Source organism: Lissotriton vulgaris, chromosome 5, assembly GCF_964263255.1.
Source record: "Lissotriton vulgaris chromosome 5, aLisVul1.2, whole genome shotgun sequence".
Classification (NCBI taxonomy): Eukaryota; Metazoa; Chordata; class Amphibia; order Caudata; family Salamandridae; genus Lissotriton; species Lissotriton vulgaris.
Genome location: NC_141693.1, coordinates 364299668 through 364313133, shown reverse-complemented (window position 1 = coordinate 364313133; position 13466 = coordinate 364299668). Strand labels below are relative to the sequence as shown.

The following is a 13466-nucleotide window of genomic DNA, read 5'->3' as shown; positions in this document are numbered from 1 at the left end:
AGTCTTTAAAAGAGGCTATGTTTCATATCATTGGCACTTTTCCTATTCTCTCCACTATGTAGGAGGCAGGTTCAGATATTTCACCTCAAAGTGGCAAAAGAAAACGTTGGACAGGTGAGTCCTTCAGACTGTTAAATGAGTCTATAGCCTATCATCCTTTTTAAACCGGTCACACTCCCTTCCACACGAGTGTCTTTAAGCGAAGTACCTGTTCATTTTGCCACAAAGATTGGGGGCTGTTCTGTTCTTGGAAGCCATAGAAAAGGTTCCTGCCCTAGAAATAGGGACTGACTGTTATTCCCGCTATTTCCTATTACCAAAGGATGGAGACCTTCATCCAGTTAGATCTCCGTCCTCTGAACATGTTTTGGAGAGCATATTCAAGATGCTCATGTTGGAATGGGTTCTGTCTGCCCTTATTCCAGGTGGCTGAATGGTGTTTCAGGAGGCACTTCATCTGTGGAGCTGGCTGGAGCACGGGGCATTTCCCTAGTCATTGACCACCTGGGGGCATCTTTGAACGCCAGGGCAGAGCTACTCAGCCAATGTCATCTGACAGGTCATGAATGGCTGTTACACCTAGAGTTGGCACTAGGCATCTTATAGCGATGGGGAGAGCCCTTGCTACAGATTCTTCGCCACGACCGTGAACGTACAGTGCCAAAATATGTTTGCTAACTAGAGTTTCCAAGAAGGCTCTCTCTCGGAGAGGCATTCCGGATAGAGTGGAGCATTGGACTCCTGTAGTCTTTACACTGCTGCCTATCCTTTAATGAGTTTGAAGAAGAGCAGGCGCTACTAGGCCAAAGTCATACTAGTGGCTAAGGATTGGGTAGGGAGAGTGGTAACTGGAACTTGAAACTTATGGCCAGGAGCATATAACATTACCCCCCCCCCCCCCCCCCAATGTTGTGGATGGCACTCTAGCTGCAAGGTGTCCCTCTACCAAGTCTGCCTACGCCAGGCATGGGACAAGTTTGTTGCCTGGTGTGGCACCCGCAATGCTCCTCTCTTTTTAGCTCTGGCCCAGCAAGCACTAGCAGTGGGCAATTTGTAAGATTTGTGAGCCCTTTTGGCCTTTTTACATTCAGTGGATCAACTGTCCTGGTTCAAAGCACCTGCTTTGGGATTTATAGCTCAACAGTCTGTGCATGCCTTGGACCCTTGGCCTGGCTCCAGGCACCAGAGGCAAACCGGGGTCTATCCTGGGATTGTTTGGTTGCCCAACCCCAGGAAGTGACGTAAAGTGGGAAGGGTAGCCTTATGGGAATTATTGCTCTGTTGGCTAGTGTCTTCCTGGCCCACAAATGGCAAGATGGCATAAAATGACAGGAGAACATCATATCTCCAAAGTAATCAAATAAGTAGTCTCTGCCCGACTTACCTGGTGAGCCAAACAAAATATATACTTATGGATTTGATCGAAATGAACTGACTACTGAATATCAGATTACTTGTGAAATATGATGTTCGAGGCATATGAGCTGCAGATTGTACACTTCGCATTAGATCGCCATCTGGTGTTGGGCTTAGATGATTGCAGGTTATTGTTGTTTTGGAAGAAGTCTTTGTAGTCACGAGATAAGTGACTCCTCCCTTGGACAATACTGCGCATGGGCTCCATCCTTAGTTTGTTTTTTTCCTCCACTGGGTTTGGATGAAAGTTTCTCTGCTCCGGCTAGAAAAACATTTTTCAAGCACCTCGAATGCGCAAAACTTCCTAAAACTTCTAAAAACTACCTTCGACATCGACTACAAGAGTTTTTGACGCCATCAGTTCGATTCCGGTCATCCACGCGGGCCGTTGGGCCTATCGACGCCGTGCGGCATACACCTCATGAAAAAAACTCCGTTCAAAAGATGCCCGGTATGTCGAGCAAAGTTTCCACATAGCGATTACCACGAGGTCTGCAACATCTGTCTAGCGCCAGAACACGACGAATCAACCTGCACAGCCTGTGCATCCTTCCGATCAAAGAAAAACATCTGGGATCGGACGGCCCGCCGACACGATCAGCCCTGGAACCGGAGGATATCTTCGATGAAGAGGTTCCGCTCGTTCCCGAAAAAGATTCACCTAATCTCCAGATCGTATCAGAGGCAGACGACTCGGATTACTCCATTCCATCGGGTCAGCGCGTGAGTACTACTGCCCCTGCACCACATACAGTTCTCAAACCGAAGGCAAAGGTCAGCACTCCGCCCGCTGGGCCCAGTCAAGACCGAAAACCCGCTTCGAAAGCCCCGCCTTCGAGCCCGGCTCCGAAGAAAATAACTAACCCTTCTAGTGCCTCGGCGCCAAGCAAACCGCACGTGTAGATTCCACCTCTTCCATCGGCACCAAAACCCAAAGCTAGCTCTGCACCGAAACCAAAGGATGGCTCGGCACCGACACAGAAAGACCTCTCGGCACCGAAGCCTAAATCTGCACCGAAACCAAAAGAAGTGCCTGCTCCGAAGCCGTCCACTCCTAAACATAAGTGTGAAGCCATCGTCCGTCGCCGAAGACACCGGCTCCCACACCGAAAACACCTTTAGTGCCGAAGCCCACAAGGCCAGATTCAGATGTGCCCGAGCCCTCAGACCTGCCTACCAAGCCGAAAACAACATCTTCTGCACCAAAAACTACGCCAAAGGATGATTTAACACCTCCCAAGGCTAAACACACAAAATAACCTCTAATGGAACCGAAAAAATCGACGCCCAAGAAGGTTGTACATAAGGAGGAACTTTTCTTGCCAGATCCTCGGCAAAAGAAGATCTACATCGACCCAAAAACAGGTCATGTAGAAGATACACATCTGAAAGAGACACGTTAGTGATAGATTCCTTACCGTAGAATATCCCCAGGCGTCAGACTGGATCCGGAAACTTTTGCGTAGCAGTACCCTTGCGCGTCGGTAGGCGTCGTCTGCGGCTCCGCGTCAGTCGTCAGCGTTGTGGGCGCCGTGATGACGTCGTCGGAGTACTTAGACGTCGCCTCCGCGTGCTGACGTCAGTTCTTCTTTTTTCCGCGCCAGCCAGCGCAGATCTGGAAAGAGCAGTTACCCAATTCAATTTTTGACTAACTTTTTGGATCAATTTTTGATCATTTCTCGTAGTCTAACGACTCCGATCGGTGCCTTAGGGATGCCCGGATTTAAGCACTGTGAGGAGTGCGACCGCACGATATCGGTCACGGACCCTCACCGCCTGTGCCTAACTTGTCTAGGTATCGACCACGAGGCCTGCCCCGACTGTCGGGCCCTCTCGAGGAAAGCCAGGCGGGAGCGGTCCTGCAGGGGCAGTCGGCCCGCGCAGAGTGAGGTCCTGGTCATGGTCCCACGGGAGGTCGAGGGACAGGTCGCGGGGACAAAGCCGTCACAGCTCCGGGAGTCGGCACAGCTCCGGGAGTCTGCACCACTCCTCCGGGTCGAAGTCGTCGGGTAAGAAGCACAAAAAGTCGTAGATGTCATCGCTCTTCTGACTCCCCCCGACGCTCGCACGATGCGGCCGGGGGTTCTGGTGACACCGCCCACGCGGCTCCTTTGGAGTCGCGGGCATCTCGTCCCGCCCCACACCCTCCGGTCCCTGGGCAGGACGCGACGCCGGAGGACATTGAGGTCCCTTTCTCCTCAGACAGATTCCGCGGTGCCTTCGGGCGCAGCGGACCCGTCTAGGGGCCCTAGCGGGTTGGGAGCTTCGACCCCGACGCCGTCGGGTGCTTCGGCCCCAACACCGCCGGCGCCGCAGAGCCCCACGATCCCGACACCGCCGGTGCCTTCGGGCCAGGCGCCGCAAGGAACAGCGGCTCTGGCGCCTTCGGGCCCGGTGCCGCGGGACGCCGCTGTCCCTTCATCTGGCTATGGATCGTCACTGGTGGACCTTACGACCCCCCCGACGTCGGTCCGTCAGGTGTCACCTCCGGCGCCGTCCTCGGGCGGCGCCGCCCCCGATACCTCCTTTGCTTCGGTTCCGACGTCGGAGCGGCGCCGCTGGGCGCCGCACCAGTCGCTGTTACGAACCAAACCCATTCAATTGCAACCCTGAGTCTCAGGAGATGGGTGAAGAGGAGGATTGGGAGGGGTCTGAGGACCCTCTGACCAAGGAGTGTCGGTCTCATAAGGACTGGGCAGGAGACCTTGGGGAGGCCAGTGGCCTGGACACCTCTCCAGACACTGGTTTTGTCTCTCCTCCTACCGTGGCTTCGGAGGAGGGGGCTACCTATGGTGTGGTGTTGACGAGTGCTGCCAAGGCCTTGGGCCTTGAGCTCCCCGTCGCGGCCGTGAGGACTAACCTCCTCACAGAGGTCCTTAAACCGCAGTCATGCTCGGCTGAGCCTCTGCTGCCCTTTAATGAGGCCTTGACCGACGTTCTTTTGGGCACTTGGTCCAGGCCCGCTACGGGTTTGCCCGTAGATAGGAACGTGGCCAGACGCCACTGCCCGGCTCCTGCAGGAGGAAGTTTCGGCCCTCTTGGCCAAGGGGGCCATCAAGCGCGTTCCTGGGCCAGAAGTAGGACGTGGTTGCTACTCCCACTACTTTCTGGTACCCAAGAAGGGCAAAGGGTTCCTACGCCCTATCTTGGATCTGAGGAACGTCAACGGCTTCCTCCGGAAGGAGAAGTTCAAAATGCTGACTCTGGCTCAGGTCTTAGCTGCCCTAGACCCAGGAGACTGGATGGTAGCGTTGGACTTGCAGGACGCGTATTTCCACATCCCGGTCCTGCCGGCCCATCGGCGTTACCTGCGGTTCACGGTAGGCCACGAGTGTAGGAAGGTACCTCCTGACTATGGTTGCCCCCAACTTTTTGCCCTGTGTTTTAGCTGGTTTCTGACATAGTCGACCTGGGACCCTGCCAATCAGGACCCCAGGCCTACTGCTCTCTCTGTAAAATGGATTCCATGTACCTTAGGTACATTTCCAATTGGTACTGGGCCACCTTATCAGACCCTGTCACTCAGGGCATAGGTGTACCCAGGGCCTACCAGGGGCTGAAGTATGTATTATGCCACCCCTGGCTGGCCTCCTAAATTTGACACAACTGGCTGCATGACAGCTGGGGCAAAGTCGTGTAATCACCCTTTGCTGTAGATATAGTATACCTAAAAATGTAACCCTAAAAATGGACCCACTGATTCTTATCAGTCACTCCTATGGCAGGCCTTGACAATCCTGAAGGCAGAGTGCTTGGAATCGTGTGAGATGGTGCTCTGGCATGAGCTGAGCCTGTCTGCAGCTTGCGGAACCAAGTCCTAATAGCTGTTCCATGATAACGCATACCATATACTCTTAAGTGCATTATAATCCTCGCGGTTAAATGCTATCTTTGGTATTGCTTTATCAAAACATGTCGAGTAAGGTGTCATACGAATTGGAATACTAACCCCTCGCCAATTCTGGCGACGGGGTTAGCATTCCACCCTTCTAGAGGGACACGACATGTATGTAACTGTGAACCCCGGTTAAAGTTAAACGAAGCCTCAGCTCCACAAAATGGATGCTGCCACCACAGACACGAGTCTGACCTCCTGCTGCTGGGAGTCCTTCCAGCGAGGAGAGCTTGGACAAAGGGTTTCCTGTCCGGGGCGGTGCTAGCACCATCCCAGACAGGGTTTTGTGTATCCTGGGTAGGCAGGGCTTTACAGGAAGGTGACTGCTGAGTGGCACCCCGGTGCTCACTACGCATAGGCCGGCCAGAACCAGTTCCAGGGGCACACCAGCCCCTGGCCTGGGGAAAGTCCGGCATGGGAGAGGGGTGTAACCACCCCCTCCTAGTCCCACCCATAGGTAGGACCTAGTCACCGGCTCAGCCCCTTTTCTTAGTATAAAGATAAGAGCGGGCCCCCTGTTCAAATTAGATCATCTTTGGAATCAAGACACGACTTTCTTCGAAAGGACTTCAAGATTTCTTCTTCAAGATTCTCCCTTGTGACTAAGGAGTAGTCACCCTGCATCCGCAGGCACCATCTAAAGAACACTGCGGTCTGCTGCAAGTCCTTCCTCAGGAATCCGACGACACAGCTCGACGAGACCCGGCTTCCCTGGCACCTCTGACCTCTACTCACCTCTACAGCCAAGCTGAGAACCGTGAGTGCGACGAGACCTCGAGGGACCGGCTATCGCCAAGACTGCACGACTTCTTTACAGCACGCCCGCTGAGTGACCCTCTGGTGAGTGCTTTGGGGTCCGAGAAGCCCCGACCCTGAGCAGCTCCAGCACCGAAGTACAGCCTCCCAGCATCTCCACGATCTGCGTGGGGCCCTTCTGCTTTTTGCTGCTCACCGCGTTGTTTGGCTACTAGCCCGCTGGCTTGTGGCCTTCTGAACGACGCCCGACGACATCACTGCTGCTGGTCTGGTTGCTCCAGACTGGCCCTTGCTCCCTACCAAGAGAGGAGCACCCCGGACCCTCCTGGTCCACTCCAGACGCCATTTTAGGTCCAACGCGTGGGCTTGAATTAGCCAAGGCTTTGTTGCCCAATCCTGGGTCCCGCGACGCCGACAGCTTCATCCATCGTGGGACAGCTCGCTCCTCCATCCTGGTCGCCGACAACGCCTCCTGGTCCTTGAGATCTGCAGAGCCCAGCGTCGCCCACTCACCTAGTCGAGGTGACTACCATCCGGTGCCCTCCTGGTGCCACCTGACTACTGGCTAGTAGTCACGAACTTGGTCCCCTCTGCTTTCAGGTATCGTCCATCTTCAAGATCCAGGCTTGGATCACTTCGAACTCTCTTCACTGGTCGCCTGCCAGCATCTTTCTTCCAGGCTCCTGGTCCGTCTACGAGGATTCCCGACGTCTTTTGAGACCTATGCAGCTGCAGCCCCTGGGCTAGGTAACTTCGGCATTTCGGTGCCCCAGCATAGCCTCACTATCCAAGGGTCAGAATCTACTTTCGTTTTCCTCCTACCAGGTCGGGTTCGCCCGAGAACACTAACTTTGTCTTTACTAGCTACCATAGACTTTGTCCCGCATCACGCGTGAGAGTGCACACTCTGCACCCGAGTCCCCTGGGCCTCCTAGAAGTAATCTAACGATTCTATAGTCAAGTCCTAGCGATTCCAAAGCCTATTAGTACTGTACTTACCTGCTAGTAATTTTGCATTCCACTTTCAGAGTATATGGTTTTCCGTGCCCCTCGGGCATTTGTATATACTGTGCTAACTTAAGTATTTTCGTAAGAGTTTTGTTTTGTGCTTAGTACCCTGTCCTCATAAAGAGTACAGGGCTGTTGTGATTCTAATAAATACACTGTTTATTTTCATAACACTTGTGTGGTGTCCTTTCACTTGGTGTTCAAGGGGTATATGTGACAGCTGGCTTAACACGCCCTCTCGAGTCTTTAGCCTTTGACTGCTCGTATCCACGCTACTAGGATAGCTGGTCTATAAGGTTGACTTACAACTGTAGGAAGGTACCTCCTGACTATGGTTGCCCCCAACTTTTTGCCCTGTGTTTTAGCTGGTTTTCGACATAGTCGACCTGGGATCCTGCCAATCAGGACCCCAGGCCTACTGCTCTCTCTGTAAAATGGATTCCATGTACCCTAGGTGCATTTCCAATTGGTACTGGGCCACCCTATCAGACCCTGTAACTCAGGGCATGGGTGTACCCAGGGCTGCCAGGGGCTGAAGCATGTATTATGCCACCCCTGGCTGGCCTCCTAAATTTGACACAACTGGCTGCATGACAGCTGGGGCAAAGTCGTGTAATCACCCTTTGCTGTAGGTGTAGTATACCTATACTAACCCTAAAATGGACACACAGATTCCTATCAGTCACTCCTATGGCAGGCCTTGACAATCCTGAAGGCAGAGTGCTTGGAATCGTGTGAGATGGTGCTCTGGCATGAGCTGAGCCCGTCTGCAGCTTGCGGAACCAAGTCCTAATAGCTGTTCCATGATATCGCATACCATATACTCTTAAGTGCATTATAATCCTCGCGGTTAAATGCTAACTTTGGTATTGCTTTATCAAAACATGTCGAGTAAGGTGTCATACGAATTGGAATACTAACCCCTCGCCAATTCTGGCGACGGGGTTAGCATTCCACCCTTCTAGAGGGACACGACATGTATGTAACTGTGAACCCCGGTTAAAGTTAACTGAAGCCTCAGCTCCACAAAATGGATGCTGCCACCACAGACACGAGTCTGACCCCCTGTAGCTGGGAGTCCTTCCAGCGAGGGGAGCCTGGACAAAGGGTTTCCTGTCAGGGGCGGTGCTAGCACCGTCCCAGACATGGTTTTGTGTATCCTGGGTAGGCAGGGCTTTTCAGGAAGGTGACTGCTGAGTGGCACCCCGGTGCTCACTACGCATAGGCCGGTCTGAACCAGTTCCAGGGGCACACCAGCCCCTGGCCTGGGGAAGTCCGGCATGGCAGAGGGGTGTAACCACCCCCCTCCTAGTCCCACCCATAGGCAGGACCTAGTCACCGGGTCAGCCCCCTTTTTTAGTATAAAGATGGAAGCGGGCCCCCTGTTCAAATTAGATCATCTTTGGAATCAAGACACGACTTTCTTCGAAAGGACTTCAAGATTTCTTCTTCAAGATTCTCCCTTGTGGCTAAGGTGTAGTCACCCTGCATCAAGCGGGCACCATCCTAAGAACACTGCGGTCTGCTGCAAGTCCTTCATCACGAATCCGACGACCCAGCTCGACGAGACCCGGCTTCCCTGGCACCTCTGACCTCTACTCACCTCTACAGCAAAGCTGAGAACCGTGAGTGCGACGAGACCTCGAGGGACCGACGATCGCCAAGACTGCACGACTTCTTTGTACCAAGCCCACCGAGTCTTCCACTGGTGAGTGCTTTGGGGTCCGAGAAGCCCCAACCCTGAGCAGCTCCAGCTCCGAAGATCAGCCCTCCAGCATCTCCACAATCTGCGTGGGGCCCTTCTGCTTTTGCGTGCTCACCGCGCTGTGTGGCTACTAGCCGGCTGGCTTGTGGCCTTCTTCACGACGCCCGACGGCATCACTGCTGCTGGTCTGGTTGCTCCAGACTGGCCCTTGCTTCCTTCTTCAAGAGAGGCACCCCGGACCCTCCTGGTCCACTCCAGACGCCCTTTTAGGTCCACCGCGTGGGCTTGAATTTGCCAAGGCTTTGTTGCCCAATCCTGGGTCCAGCGACGCCGACAGCTTCCATCTTCGTGGGACAGCTCGTTCCTCCTTCCTGGTCGCCGACAACGCCTCCTGGTCCGTGAGATCTTCGAGCACAGCGTCACCCACTCACCTTGTCGAGGTGGCTACCATCCGGTGCCCTCCTGGTGCCCACTGACTACTGGCTAGTAGTCACGAACTTGGTCCCCTCTGCTTTCAGGTGTCATCTTCCATCGATCCAGGCTTGGATCCACCGAACTTTCTTCACTGGTCGCCTGCCAGCAACTTCTTTCTTCCAGGCTCCTGGTCCGGCAACGAGGATTCCCGACGTCTTTTGAGTCCTATGCAGCTGCAGCCCCTGGGCTAGGTAACTTCGGCATTTCGGTGCCCCAGCATAGCCTCACTATCCAAGGGTCAGGATCCACTTTCGTTTTCTCCCTACCAGGTCGGGTTCGCCCGAGAACACTAACTTTGCAATTCCTAGCTACCATAGACTTTGTCCCGCATCTCGCGTGAGAGTGCACACACTGCACCCGAGTCCCCTGGGTCTCCTGGAAGTAATCTAACGATTCTATAGTCAAGTCCTAGCGATTCCAAAGCCTATTAGTACTGTACTTACCTGCTAGTAATTTCGCATTCCACTTCAAGTATATGGTTTTCCGTGCCCCTCGGGCATTTGTATATACTGTGCTAACTTAAGTATTTTTGTAAGAGTTTTGGTTTGTGCTTAGTACCCTGTCCTCATAAAGAGTACAGGGCTGTTGTGATTCTTAATAAATAACTGTTTATTTTCATAACACTTGTGTGGTGTCCTTTCACTTGGTGTTCAAGGGATATATGTGGTATAACAGCTGGCTTAACACGCCCTCTCGAGTCTTTAGCCTTAGACTGCTCGTATCCACGCTACTAGGATAGCTGGTCTATAAGGTTGACTTACAACCAATCATCAATAAGGGTTGCTGGACTGATACATAGTGTTCACTAGAATAGTGAGCACTGCATATCAGGCCACCTTCTCACAACAACTAATCATCAATAAGGGTTGTCGGACTGATACATAGTGTTCACTAGAATAGTGAGCACTGCATATCAGGCCACCTTCTCACAACGAGCACTTTCAGTTTACCTTGCTCCCCTTCGGCCTTACCAGCGCCCCAAGGGTGTTCACGAAGGTGATGGCGGTGGTCGCAGCTCATCTGCGCAGGTTGGGGGTCTCAGTCTTCCCCTACCTCGACGACTGGTTGTTGAAGGCGGGCTCGCCCCAGACAGTCGTCAGCCACCTCCAGACTACGGCGGATCTCCTGCACCAGCTGGGGTTCTCCATCAATGTGCCGAAGTCACACCTGTGTCCCTGTCAGAAGCTCCTTTTCATCGGAGCTGTTCTCGACTAGGCGCAGTTTTGGGTTTACCCGCCCAAACAGCGGGTTCGGGATATACAGGCTCTGATTCCAATCTTCCGGCCTTTATCCTGGGTTTCGGTCAGGTTGACGCTGCGGCTTCTGGGGCTGATGGCCTCCTGCATCCTTCTGCTACATCACGCCAGGTGGCGGATGCGGGCTCTGCAGTGGGACCTGAAGTTTCAGTGGGCCCAGCATCAGGGCAACCTGTCCGACCATGTCCTGATCTCGGAGGGCACTGCGAGACAGCTGCAGTGGTGGCTCACGGACCGCGATTGGGTCAACGGCAGATCCCTCTCCCTTCCTCAACCGGAGCACGTAGTTGTGACGGACTCGTCCCTCCAGGGCTGGGGAGGCCACATGGGAGAGGCGGAGATCAGAGGCCTCTGGTCTCCGGTGGAGTCCCGGCTCCATATCAACCTTTTAGAGCTGCGGGCGATTCGTCTGGCACTGAAGGCATTCCTCCCCTCCTTCCGAGGGAGTGTAGTGCAGGTGTTCACGGACAACACCATCGCCATGTGGTACTGCAACAAACAAGGCGGGGTGGGGTCGTGGACCCTTTGCCAGGAGGCTCTGCGCCTCTGGCAATGGCTGGAACATCAGGGTGTGACTCTGATGGTTCAACACCTGGCAGGTTCTCTGAACGCCAGGGTGGACGAGCTCAGCCGCCGGTGCATGATGGATCACGAATGGCGTCTGAACTCGGACGTGGCGCAAGGTCTCTTTCTGCAGTGGGGAGAGCCTTGGTTAGATCTATTCGCCACCGAAGAGAACGCGCAATGTCATCAGTTCTGCGCGTTGGAATTTCCAAGGCGGCACTCGCTCGGAGACGCTTTTCGTCGCAAGTGGAGTTGCAGTCTGTTGTACACCTTTCCGCCTATACCACTTCTGCCCAGAGTGCTGAAGAAGATCAAGCGCGACCGGGCACAAGTCATCCGTGTGGCTCCGGACTGGGCACGAAGGTACTGGTATCCCGAGCTACTCTGATCTACTATGTCAATCGATCCCCCGGTTCGTCTGCCTCTTCAGGAGGACCTTCTGTCGCAGCAGCAGGGGACGGTCCTCCACCCGAACCTGTCCAGTCTCTACCTCCATGCTTGGAGATTGAGCGGCGACAGTTGAGGCCATTTGACTTGCCTCCTGAAGTCTGTAACATCATTCTGGCAGCCAAGCGTCCCTCCACAAAGTCGGTATACGCCTGCAGGTGGAACAGATTTGTTGCATGGTGCACAACAAAGGCTGTGGATCCCCTTAATGCCCCTCTTTCTGAGGTTCTCCTCTTCCTTCTTTCTCTTGCCCAGCAGGGCTCTGCTCTGGGCACTATCAAGGGCTATCTTTCAGCTCTTTCAGCCTTTCTGAGGCTGCTTGATCAAACTTCTTTGTTCAAGTCCCCTATCGTTAATCGATTCCTGAAGGGCATCACACACACGTTCCCTCCTGTTCCCTTTGTGATGCCTCAGTGGGACTTGAACCTACATTTCTGATGTGCGCTCCCTTTGAGCCACTTCACAACTGTCCTTCGCCTTCTCTCCTTGAAGACTACCTTCCTGGTAGCCATCACCTCTGCCAGGAGAGTGAGTGAGCTCCAGGCTCTATTTTGTAAGCCTCCTTTCCTTTCAGTCCATCCGGACAAGGTTGTGTTACGGACAAGGCCCTCCTTCCTACCCAAGGTAGTCACGGCCTTCGACATTGGGCAATGTATCACCTTGCCCACCTTCTTTCCGCCTCCGCATCCCTTGAGAGAGGAAGAGAGGCTCCACCGCCTGGACCCAAAACGTGCGCTCTCATTTTATTAGAATCGCACACCACAGTTCCGGGTGGATGACCAACTCTTTGTTGGGTACGTGGGAGCTAAGAGAGGGAAAGCGGTGCACAAGCGGACCATCTCGCGGTGGATCATCTTGTGCACCCAGGCGTGTTGTTCCTTGGCTAAGAAGGAACTCCCTGTAGGGCTGAGGGCTGAGGGCTCATTCCACTCGAGCCACAGCGACTACAACTGCCTTGGGCCGAGGTGTGCCCTTGCAGGACATTTGCCAGGCGGCTACGTGGGCCTCGTTGCACACGTTCGCACAACATTATTGCCTGGACAGTCAAGTTCGGAGGGATGGCTACTTTGGCCGTTCCGTCCTCCAGGACTTTCTGGTGTGATTATTGGTTCGCAGACCCACCACCATGGGGTTGGTATTGCTGGGGTATCTATTCTAAGGTAAGGAATCTATCACTAACGTGTCTCTTTCAGATACACAAGTTACTACTTGTGTAACGATATATCTGTAAGAGACATTAGTTAGTGATAGATTCCTTACCGACCCACCCATCCTCCCCGCTCTGCGAACCGATATCTAGGGTTAAGGTCATCCCCTTTCAGGGCTCTAGTTTCATGGCACCAGTGTTGGTTTTTGGCATAGCTCTGCGTTTCTGACGCGGAAAAGCTGTGTCTAAGAACTGACGTCAGCACGCGGAGGCGGCGTCCAAGTACTCAGACGACGTCATCACGGCGACGACGGACGCGGAGCCGCAGACGCCTACCGACGCGCAAGGGTACTGCTACGCAAAGTTTCCGGATCCAATCTGACGCCTGGGGATATTCTAAGGTAAGGAATCAATCACTAACTAATGTCTCTTACAGATATATCGTTACACAAGTAGTAACTTGTGCTTCACAAGAAAAGACCAGCAGATGCAACGCCCACACCTGTGGTTCCTGCCTAGAAAAAGGAATGTGCTACATCCCCTATGCGCTTTTCCTTTCCTATACCTTCTCCTCCTTCTCCTGTTCCTCTTCACATATCACCTCAAATCTCTCCTGCACATTCTCCACTTTTATCATCACATTCGCCTCCACATGATGATGATGATGAATATAGTCTGGGTGGAGGGGATAATATAGATGAGCCTTTCTCATACCCCATGGATGACGTTATATGGGACTTGCCAAACCCACAAAATGCGCCTGATATTCTTGACTTCCAGTTATACCCTTCTAAACCT

General features: G+C 53.5%; 1 protein-coding gene across 7 annotated transcripts in view; it reads left to right on the top strand.

Moving 5' to 3' along the window:
* SPEN (spen family transcriptional repressor) overlaps positions 1-13466 on the top strand; it is a 460760-nt gene that overhangs the window by 353401 nt on the left and 93893 nt on the right. The window lies entirely within an intron of this gene.